This window comes from Acinonyx jubatus, chromosome X (assembly GCF_027475565.1).
Source record: "Acinonyx jubatus isolate Ajub_Pintada_27869175 chromosome X, VMU_Ajub_asm_v1.0, whole genome shotgun sequence".
NCBI lineage: Eukaryota > Metazoa > Chordata > Mammalia > Carnivora > Felidae > Acinonyx > Acinonyx jubatus.
Window position 1 is genome coordinate 2,456,569 of NC_069389.1, and position 12,351 is coordinate 2,468,919.

The window sequence follows — 12,351 nt, forward strand, 5'->3', positions numbered from 1 at the left end:
AATAAATAAATATTAAAAAACAAATCGTTCTGTGAGCCAGCCCTTATCCTTATGGAAAATCTGTCCCCGTGCGTCACTAGATGAGTATTTTCCTCAATCTGTCCGGTGGACTCACATCCATGTGAATCCAGGTCTCTGCTCATATGCATATGCGTGAATGCTGGATAGTATCGTGTTACTTTTCACGTTTACACGAACCTGTCATTCACATGAATCCTGTTTAAGAACACTGACTCATACGTACTTACTGGGTTCGTTTGAATTCCTTTTACCCATTTATTTCTTCCAAGTTTCACCACGGTTATGTGCACTGTCAATATGGGAGTTTTTTGATAGGACGTGATGTGTCTCTTTTTTCTATCAGGTGTTCTTTTTTATCTCTTTCTTCTGTGTCTGCTTACTGGATTGATAAGATTTTTCTTACTTTCCACCCGATCGGCTTGTAATTTTATGTTTTGCATTCTTCAGTGTGGGATCCGACAGATTCAATATGTGTGTATAAAGCATAGATGGGTAATCGCTAGGTCTAACTCCTGAAAAAGTCTTCAAATACTTCAAACGCTATTTCACCGCTCATGTTCCACACATTGTGTTTCCTGATATTTTAAACGAGGCTGCGTTGCATATTCCATGAAATTAAAGTTATTTTAAGTACTGTAGTTACATATATTCTCTGGAGATTCTTTTTGCTGCAATCATAACTAACATGCTCGAGCATTTATCTACAAACATTATATTGGGTCTCCAATCTTCAATATTTTAATTTAATTTTTTAATGTTTATTTTTGAGAGAGAGCACGAGAGAGAGAGCCAGCGGGGGACCGGCAGAGAGAGAATCTCAAGTGGCTTCTGTGCTGTCAGCACAGAGCCTGACACAGGGCTTGATCTCACAAACTGTGAGATCCTGACCTGAGCCAAGATCAAGAGTTGGACACCTGGGGCGCCTGGGGGGCTCAGTCAGTTGAGCGTCCGACTTCGGCTCAGGTCAGGATCTCACAGTTTGTGAGTTCGAGCCCCGTGTCGGGCTCTGTGCTGACAGCTCAAAGCCTGAAGCCTGTTTCCGATTCTGTGTCTCCCTCTCTCTGCCCCTTCCCCACTCATGCTCTGTCTCTCTGTCTCTCAAAAATGAATAAACATTAAAAAATTAAAAAAAAAGAGTTGGACACCTAACTGACTGAGCCACCTGGGCACCCCAATGGTATTTTAATTTGACACTGAATTCTGTGTTCACATTTATTTCTAGGGCAATCTGTCAAGACACCTACCGTGTTTTGCAATCGAGCACTGACGGAAATTATGTGCACTTTCATTTCTTTCTATATAACTGGCTTTTTCCACAAGGAAGTCTCAGCTTTTCAGGTCAGTAATGGTTTAGACCTCTTTAAATGCAGTATTTGCGTCTTTCCGGCTGTGGAGGGCATGTCTTGCATCAATCAGGCAGGATGTGATTTGCTTCTAATGGAGATTGAGGTTGTGACTTGTGTTTTCTTTTTGTGTTGGCATCATGAACACGAATCTCGTCGTGGATGCACCATATATGGGTGTACTAGTAATAAAATGTGTGTTTTTGATGCGATGCAATAATCATCTGTAGGAGGATGCACGGGGAGGGCACTGATACACAGCAGAGGGGTATTAACCTAGCACCTGGCAGATACTAAATCCTTAGTAACAGTTAGCAGTTAGGAGTTTTGACATTAGTGATGTTTAAGCAGAGTGGCGGAGCAGTAGAGAACGAGAACGGTAGGTGAGGAGACTTCGGAAGGCTGGGTTGCTTCCCACAGTGACGTGAGAGCCCCAAAAGTTGGGACCATCAGGGAGAGTAACTGTTAGGCTCACTGGAAAGACTGTCCTTATGTGGTTAATCATAGAAGAATAATACCTACCATCATGTTCTGATTTATTTGCAATTGTCAAGGGCTACTGCATTCTGTTAACGTGCTCCAAAGGATCAAACACCTGGATTGCCACGGGCGTGAATCACACCAGACACATGCACAGAAATGTTTGCCTAGTGACGCACGGGGACAGAGTTTCCATGGGACATGTTTGCAGCACAAAGTTTGGATTGCAGCCGATTCCAAAAACCAAAAATAAATAAAAATAAAAGTTTCAAACTTCTGCATTGTTGAAAAGAACGTGGCCCTCCCTGTCAACACCTACGTGCATGGGCACGCATGCACACACACACATTCACAGACATGTTGCCACACTATGGTATGCCATTTCTCATCATGGATGGATAATCAAAATGCACTCTTGAATTGTCACGATCATTATTTTTCCAGGTGTGAGCCGAATGCCAAATACCTCTGTAAGACTAATTACTTCCTTTAACACAGCGGCTAAAAATTCTCATTCCTAAGTAATTGTTATACGGTAGCTTTTCAGTTAATATCCCATATCAAGTGTTAGAACCAAGATGAGGTAATCCTTTAATTAAAAATTTAATGGGTTTCTGGGACCCCAGTTGAAGGAGTGACTATGTAATTTCTGGATACTTCTTTTTTTTTTAATGTTTATTTTTATTTTTGAGAGACAGCATGAGCGGGGGAACGGCAGAGAGAGAGGGAGACACAGAATCAGCAGCAGGCTCCGGGCTCTGAGCTGTCAGCACAGAGCCCGATGCAGGGATCGAACACACACACGAACTGTGAGATCCTGAGCTGAAGTCGGATGCTTAACCAACCGAGCCACCCAGGCCCCCCAGTTTCTGGCTACTTCTAAATTCCCACACATGAACAGACAGAGCAAGTAAATAGCAAAGTACAAAACGCACAGAAAATATTTACAGCAAAAGTAGACCAGTTACCCCCAGGACCACAGCCAGCTCTCACAGGGGGTGCTAATGTGGTTCTTCCTTGCTTCTAGAAATGAGTACCCGCAGTCATTATTACACTCTTTTCACATCTGCTTGTTTGATTCTCTGCCTACCAGAGGCAGGTCTGCAAATGCCCAGAGTTTGGTAATGGGCTAACTTACTGATTTTAAAAATACAGTAACTATTCACACCATAGTCCCCAATACATATCTCCTCCATTCAGAGTTTTGCTGTAAGTTCAGGGTTGTGTTTCACAATAAAATATGGAAGATGACGTCTCTTGGGTTAATTTTCAGTGTATTCATTTATTTACTTATTTTGAGACAGACACAGAGAGAGAATCCTAAGCAGAATCCACACTCAGCACAGAACCAGAGGCAGGGCTCGATCTTAAAACCCCGGGATCATGACCTGAGCTGAAATCAAGAGTCAGACGCTCAACTGACTGAGCCACCCAGGTGCCCCTAACTTTTATTTTTTTTAAATATTAACTACATGAGTCGACCATGTTTTTATTGAGAGACAACTCAAAGTCCACTCCACAGTGAGAGGATCTAACATTCCTAGATGAAAAACTGCCCGGTGTGCCTCAGAAATTAACATAAAATGATCAGGGTTTATTTTTGTAGAGTAATTGCTCTTACAAAGACAAAAGCATTCACTGGAATGATGAAATGCTCATGGCAGATGGACATTACGGATTTCCGGATACCTATGGATTCCCAATAGGAAGCTGTACGGGACCTCCATGTGCTGTGAATCTATGGTTTCTTTTTCCTGAACTTGCATACCTAATGGGAGAGAACAATTTTAGAAACTAACCAAGAATGAGGGGCGCCTGGGTGGCTCAGTCGGTTAAGCATCCAACTTTGGCTCAGGTCATGATCTTGAGGTCTATGGGCTTGAGTCCCTCATCAAGCTCTGTGCTGACAGCTCAGAGCCTGCGTGGGATTCTCTCTCTCTCTCTCTCTCTCTCTCTCTCTCTCTCTCTCTCTCTCTCTCTCTCTCTCTGCCCCTCCCTCGGATGCAGTCTCTCTCTCTCAAAATAAATAAACTTAAAAAAAAAAGTAAGACATGTTAAGACCTTGCTGCAGATACTCAGTAAAACTGATTGACCTAACTCACCTAGCTATCACTGGCTTAAAGTTATCATTTGAAAGGCAAAAAATAGTCGCCTGATTGGTAAAGAAAATAGTGATGTCAATGCCTTTGTAGGTATGGGCTCATTGGCGGTGGATAGGGAGGCGTTTTAGCTCATTAAGGCAAACACAGGAATTTCTTAGATTGATCAGAACATCTTTTAGAGTTCAAGAGAGGATAGTCACGGACTTTCAGAAAGCACTGGAATCAGAACAGGGGGCATGGAAGCTTCAAAGTCATGCCTGAAGACAAGGTGACATTTCCCAGAGAAGAAACAGGTGTAGCACTGCAGAATGTTCTGCATGGAATTGTTGTGACCTTCCAAGTTCATCTGTAGAATCTGTCACCCCTGGTGTGATGACAAGAGGAGGTGGGCTTTGGGGACGGGCTAGGATGACACAAGTTCATGCGGTGGAGTCCCATGATGGGGTTAGGTGGTATTTAGATAAAGAAGGAATCTCTGGGCTCTTCTGGTGGGTTGTTGAGTGAACTGGGAGATGGGAGAGAGACACGGGTAGATCGTAAGAACACAGGTGTGTATTATTGTAGCCTTGGACATCCTACCAGAAGTTTTTCTCATGAAGGAAGTCAGGAAAGGATGGGTCAAGCTATACACAAGATCACTGTGACCTAAGGCTACCAAAAAGAAAGCCTGCATTCTGACATCCCACTGGGTTAGAACCCCTGCCCTCCAGTCCCTGGATGGACCACACCCTTACTTCTGACTCAGCTACAATGTGGAAAACATCAAAGCTTCCACATAGGTCTACATCCATTTCTCCGGAATCTGCTCCCCACACAGGTATTGAAATGATGCACCATCTTGGTGACCTCACTCTCCTGTTAATGGTTCTAACACCTGAAATAATCCTTTAACAGAAAAACAAATAGTACAGTGATGTTTGTCCTCTATCTGAAGTCATTCCCTGGATCCCCTGTTGTGTATGATATAGAACACGAGACCCATACCTGCTGGCCACCAACTTCTGCTTCTGCTGTTTTCTATTTCTGGATCCTTCTGCTGGCATTCCCAAATAATGCCACTGTTTAGATCCCCCCCCCCCCCAAACGCATGCCGTCCTTCAGCATGTGTCATCCTCTCAGCCTGGATTGTGCCATTCTCTTGTGAAATGAACATGGCAGAAAGCTAATTTGTCTTTACATCCTGGTTCTCATGTTGCCTCCTCCGAGAAGCTTTTCCTGAGCTGTGGGATAGACTGAGTCAATCTCTCCTTCATCCCTTCTCTGTACTAAGTCTGCTCTAGAATTACACAGTGATTGCATTTGTTTAGATGCCCACATCTTTTGATGGACTGGACTCCACTGAATTTTGTTTTCTTGTTGAGTTTTGTATCTGAACCATGTGAGATCTCTTGGCCCATAGAGGGAAGGAAAGGAAGATGGAAGGAAGGAAGGAAGGAAGGAAGGAAGGAAGGAAGGAAGGAAGGAAGGAGGAAAGAAGAGAGAAATGGATAAAAAAAAAAAAAGAGGACAGATTTTCCTTAAATGGAGTAAACTCTAGCTGAGGGCAATGAAGCCATAAGATCTATATTGAAAATTAAAACAAAATGGTTATGTCATCAGCCTAGCAAGTAGAAATGTTCCAAAACATAAGCCGAGTCTGATACCAATAGATAAAGGAGGGCATTCAACTCCACTCTGTAGACTTAAAGGTTAAGTAAATGGTCATGGCCATGTTCTATTAAGGCTAGGTGTATATACTTATTTTTCTGTATATTTCCCAGGATAGATCCGCGGTGGAAAGAGCGCACCTTTGAATTTTTATGTGATTCATGAGTTTCCCGCATGTGTTCAAAACAGTCGGCACCTTCTGACATCTTCTTCTCCCTCCTTTTTAGATCTGCAACTCTCGTGTGAGCCCTGGCATGTGGCACCCGGTGACGTCCAAAAACCTTTGGAAGGAACTTTACTCCTAAACTTGCTTACGTGGGTAAAACAAGCTAATGAATTCTTGTTGAAATGAATTAAATACTTACATAGGAATTTTTATTAGAAGGTTTTATAACAAGATCTACAAATCACTGTTATTATGGGTCATTTACTGGGGTGATTCCATAATATAGAAATGGATCTTATAATGATATCCTCTCAAACGATGCTGAGTCTAATATTTTACTTCTATATAATATCTCTCATTGGGATGAGTTTTACTTGCTTTGTGAATATAAAGTGAGGACATTTGAGTGCCAAAGAACATGAGCATTTAAAGTCCACAGACCATGTTCAATGAGAGCTCAATGAGGGCTCTTCAGTGGATTGTGACCCTGCTCACGATTATTTCTCTGAGCTTCCATCACGCCACCTGTAACACAGGCGATAATGCTAGTGAGCTCACGGAAATCGTGTGAACGTTAAATGAGATACGATTTCCAAAGTCTGGATTATTCAATAGGTTTTCTTCTTCTTCCCTGTACTCCTTAAATTGTAGATAACTTTATAATAATGTGGTAATGTTCATGTCTCTACACTGCTGTCATAATTGTCCCAATTAGTCAGGAATGAATTCTTACTAGTTTTTTATTTTAACTTTATGAAGCAAACACTATTTAATTATCCTTGCTTTTTCTTTCTTGCAAACTCAAATAAGGACCAAATCCCATCAAATAGTGCTTCCTTAACACAGCTGTCTCTTTAGAAATAGCTATTATCATCAGTTAGTATACACACACACACACACACACACACGTTTTTGCCAATAATATTACATGGTGCTTATGTACTACACAATATAGCTTGGAGATATAAGAAAGTATATACAAATAGTATATATCATGGTAATCTGTATTGTATATTATAAACAATCATGGTTATATAACAATCTCCCTACTAATAGACATTGAGATTGTCTAAAATATTTTGTTACTTTACACAGAGCCCTATATAAACAGCTAATTTAAACGGCTGTTTGGTTTTTCCCTGGTCACCTGTAATAATTGATTGCCTTTTTATGGTGCTTATTAAATGAGTCTTTTTTTTAATATTTATTTTTGAGAGAGAGACAGAGCGTGAGTTGGGGAGGAGGAGAGAGAGGGAGACATAGAATCCGAAGCAGGCTCCAGTCTCTGAGCTGTCTGCACAGAGCCTGACGTGGGGCTCGAACCCACAAACTGCGAGATCATGACCTGAGTTGACGTTGGATGCTCAACCAACTCAGCCACCCAGGCAACCTGAGCTTTTGTTTGTTTGTTTTTTAATTTTTTTTAATGTTTATTTATTTGTGAGAAGAGAGAGACAGAGCATGAGCAGGAGAGGAGAGAGAAAGAGGGAGACACAGAATCTGAAACAGGCTGCAGGCTCTGAGCTGTCAGCACAGAGCCCAACGCAGGGCTCGAACTCACGGACCGCAAGATCATGACCTGAGCCAAAGTAGGACGCTTAACCGACTGAGCCACCCAGGCACCCCAACCCTGAGCTTTTGTTTTTAATTGCAAAGTCAAATTGCTTATATATATAGGAAAAAACTGGTTATATACAATAATCTTGGTCATGAGACTATGTTGCAATCCTTTATTAGTTCCAGAAGTTTTTGTTGTTATTGATTCTTTGACATTTCTTTGACATAACAATCATGTCATCTCTATTTTTGTAAATGACAGTTGTGGGGGGTGCCTGGGTGGCTCAGTCGGTTAATCATCTGACTCAAGTCATGGTCTCACGGTTCGTGAATTCGAGCCCCACGTCAGGCTCTGTGCTGACAGCTCAGAGCCTGGAGCCTGCTCCAGATTCTGTGACTCCTCACTCTACCCCTTCCCCCCCTCGCGTTCTCTCTCTCTCCCTCTCAAAACTAAACAAACATTAAAATTTTTTTTAAATGACAGTTTTATTTCTTCTTGCCAAACTGAGTAGCTTTTATTTTCCTTTCTTGTCTTATTGCATTGACTAGGACCTCCAACATGGGCTTGCGTAGGAGTAGTGGGAGAGGATATCCTTGGTTTGCTCCTGATCTTATGGGAGGGTATCTGGTTTTTCATAAAGAAAATTGTTGGCATGAAGCTAAGGAAATATCACTATCGCTCTTTTCTTAGTTTGCTCAGTGTTTGCATCATGAGTTAGATTTTATCAAATGCTTTTTCTGGAACAATTGATATAATCATCTGATTTTTCTTAACACTGTTGATTACAAAAATTTATTTTCAAGTGTGGAGGCAACTTTGCATACGGTACACATATTGATTTACTATTGTGTATGTTTACTTCTACATGTTATAGCAATCTATTTGTTAATGTTTATGTTGAAGACTTTTGCATCTATATTTATGAGAGACATCGGCCTGTGGTTTTCCTTTCATGTCATGTCTGTATCTGGTGTTTGTGTCAGCGTGACACTGGCCTCATAGAATAAGTTAAGAAGTGCTTTCTTTTTTGTAAATGAGATTTAGAAAATTAGCACTGTTTGCTCTCACCTGAATTTTATCTCCCAAAATTCAGTGGTGGAATTAACAGCCCCCCCATACCTATTTGTGACTATATTTGGAGATAAGCTCTTTTAGGTGAGGTGATGGAGTTAAAATGGGGTCATGAAGGTGGTCCCTCATCCTACAGGGCTGCTGTCCTTGTCAGAGATTAGGACGCAGGCATGCACAGAGTGATGACCATGTGAGGACACAGGGAGAACACAGGATCTACACAGCCAGAAGAGAGGCCTCAGGAGGAACCAGCCTCTCCCGCCTGGATCTCAGACCCCCAGCCTCTAGGACTGTGAGAAAGTAAATGTCTGTGTTGAAGCCATCCATCCTGTGGGACGTGTGCCATGGCAAACTAATACATTTTTATCGCTTGAAGGTTTGGTAGAATTCTCCAGTGCAACTGCGTGGCCTCATGCATTTTTAGGAGGGTCATTAATTATTGATTCAATTTCTTTAATATAAATAGGCCTATTGAAATTACATATTTCTCCTTGTATGAGTTTCAGTCTTTCAGGGAATTGGTCCTTTCCATCTAAATTATCAAACCCGTGGGCAGAGAGATATTAATAATGCTCCTTTGTTGTATGTTCATGTCTATGGGATCATTACGGATGGCTTTTTTCCATATGTGGTATTACAAAATTGTGTCTTCTCTCTTTTTTGCTCAGTTAGCTTGCCGCAAAGTTATGATTTTATTGATCTTTTCACAGACCCTGTTTTTTTGCTTTGTTGATTTTTCTCCATGGGTTTCCTGTTTTTTAATTTATTGATCTCTGCTCTAACTTATATTATGATTTTTTCTGTCATTTGGTTTAGATTTAAATTCATCTCCTTTTTATGCTTTCCTAAGGCCAGTGTTTAGGTTATAGATTTTACATCTTTCTTCTTTTTTAAAAAAATGTTAAAGAATTTTTAAAAAAATGTTTAATGTTTGTTTATTCTTGAGAGAGAGACACACACAAAGCTGAGTGGGGGAGGGGCAGGGAGTGAGGGAGACACAGAACGTGAAGTAGGCTCCAGGCTCTGAGCTGTCAGCACAGAGCCCGACACAGAGCTTGAACTCACGGACTGTGAAATCATGACCTGAGCTGGAGTGCTTAACCCACTGACCCACCCAGGTGCCTCTCTTTTTTCCCCCCCAAAAATTAATATTTATTTATTCTTGAGAGAGACACAGAGCATGAGTGGGAGAGGGGCAGAGAGAGAGGGAGATACAGAATCTGAAGCAGGCTCCAATGGGGCTTGAACCCACAAACCGTGAGATCATGAGCTGAGCCAAAGTCGGACGCTCAACAGACTGAGCCACCCAGGCACCCCTCTTCTTTTCTAATATATTCATTCATTCAATGCTTTAACATTCCCTTGAGGTATTGTTTTCACTACATCCTAGCCTGTTTGAATAACCTGGGTTTTTCCCGTCATATGTTGTCCAGGAGGGTATGGTTTACTTTCCAATTATTTGAGGATTCGTCACCTACGTGCTATGGATTTCAAATTCAGTTCCATTGTGGGCTGAGAACATGTTTCATACGATTTCTGTTCTTTCAAATTTGGTAAGCTGTGTCTCATCATCCAAAATGTGTTCTATGTTGGCACCTATAACAGGGGGACTTGAGAAGAATGTGTCCCCTGGTCTCTCATTGGCGTATTCTCCAAACGCCAATGAGATCAAATTGATGAACAGTGACATGTGCATGAACTATGTCCTCATTGATGTTCTGCCTGTTGGATCTACGGGGTCTGCAAGCTTAGAGTGGATTTTTCTATTTCTATAATTTTTGATAAATTGTATAAGTTTTCACCTCATGTATTTGGATAGTCTGGTCTTTGGCATATTTATGCCTGATGTATCTGCATGAACAATGGTCCCCTTCAACATTATGCATTGATATTTTTATCCTTCATAATTTTCCTTGTTGTGAAGTCTGATTTGTCTGAAATTAATATGTCTATTCCAGATTTGTTTTGATTAGGGCAAGGACAGCGTATCTTTTTCCATCCCTTTATTTTAACCTATCTAGGATTTAAAAAATTTTTTTAACGTTTATTTATTTTTGGGACAAAGAGACAGAGCGTGATTGGGGGAGGGGCAGAGACAGGGAGACACAGGATCCGAAGCAGGCTCCAGGCTCTGAGCTGTCAGCACAGAGCCCGTCGCGGGGCTCAAACCCAGGAAACGCGAGATCATGACCTGAGCCTAAGTCGGACGCTCAACTGACTGAGCCACTCAGGCACCCCTACAATCTTTTAATCTGTCTATTCAGCATTAATATTTAATTACTGATGTCGTTGGATTAATGTCTAACATATTTGTAACCATTCTATTTATTGTATTTGTTGTTTTTATTCCCCTTATATTCAGCCTTCTGCTCTTTTTATTGTTCAGCTCTCTCTGTGTTTACTTGAGGAGTTTAAATAATTTCCTTGTGTCTTTTCTCTGAGCATATAATTTATACTTTACTATTTGCCTGAGTATTATCAATTTTTATCTAATATAATTCCTTTTCAAATACCACTGTCTGCTTCAAGAGTCAAGTAGATACCTCATCATGTAGACAGGCTGGGTTGACAACCTGTGCAGAGCCAGGTTTTAATGCTGAAGAAGTCTGATGCATGAACTGCTTTTAAAAAAAAAAAGTTGAAGTATAATTGACACACAATATTCAGTTAGTTTCAGGTGTAACTTGCTTCTTTTATGGATGCTTTTGGCATCGATTTAGCTCTAGATCCTTAAGATTTTCTCCTATATTTGTGCAAAAATTGATAGTTTGATGTTTTACATTTAAGTTGAAAAACTGGCTATCGTGCTTGCTTACGGAACTGAGTCATGCAGTGTTTGGCCTTCTGTGTCTGGCCTGTTTCACTTGGCACAATGTCCTCCAGGTTTACCCACGTTCTCTGATATTGCAGGAGTTGCTTCCGTTTGAGGCCGAACAATACTCCATTGGTCATACAGTCCACATTTTGTTCATCCATTCATCTACTGATTGTGTTGGTGTGAAGACATTTTCTTCTCTCCATCGTTTCATACGCATTGCATTTATTTTATCATTTGTTTCCTTAGCTTTATGGGTTGTTGCCTAGTCCATTTAGAAAATCTTTTTGGGGGGTTAAGCGTCTGAATTCAGCTCAGGTCATGATCTCACAGTTCGTGGGTTTGAGCCCTGCATCGGGCTCTGTGCTGATGGCTCGGAGCCTGGAGCCTGCTTCCAATTCTGTGTCTCCCTCTCTCTCTGTCCCTCCCCTCCTCGTACTCTGTCTCTCTCTCAAAAATAAATAAACATTAAAAAATTTTTTTAAAAAAGAAAATCCTTTTGGGGTCTAAAGAATACATTTTGATATATATATGTCACATCCTTTGATGTAGACTCCTTTTGATGTCCTCTTTTGATTTCCACCTTAAATTATTGAGTGTTTAAAAGTACAGTTTTAGAATCCAAATAAGATAGTGTTCAGGTAGATTGGGTTTTTCATTTACTATTTTATTATGTTATCGCTTCTCGGCCTTTTGGCTAAGATCAAGTGTACTATTTTATTATGTTAGGTTTAGTAAACCCGATATGCATAACGTGAATATATTAAAAGTCACTGTAAAATAGAACATGGCCTGTTGATGTCATACATGTGTTTAGAACAAAAAATTATCCTTGTGTTATGCTGATTTATTATGCTTGTTAATTTCCCTATGCCCTTAGTCTTTGACCTATTGGTGTGTGTTACTGTAAATTTTGAATTCCTTCTTGTAATTATTTGAGCTTTAAAACTATAACTCTTCCAACTATTCCTAAGTTTTCCATGAACCACCATAAAATATTCCTCTTTATCTGTATGAATTCTTTTCATCTTGGATTAATTTTTCTTATTTTAATGTTAAACCAATTTTCTTTTTGGCATATTTATCTAGGAGACATATATCTCCTGGTTAAAGCTGTATAAAATTTATATAAAAGATACATTTATATA

At 40.5% G+C, this 12,351-nt stretch overlaps 1 long non-coding RNA gene and 1 pseudogene across 1 annotated transcript in view; one reads left to right on the forward strand and one right to left on the reverse strand.

Moving 5' to 3' along the window:
• The window catches only part of LOC128311542 (uncharacterized), a 200,107-nt gene that overhangs the window by 64,833 nt on the left and 122,923 nt on the right, over positions 1-12,351 (reverse strand). The gene's annotated exons all lie outside the window — the stretch shown is intronic.
• LOC113597175 (uncharacterized) lies at positions 11,881-12,055 on the forward strand (annotated as a pseudogene).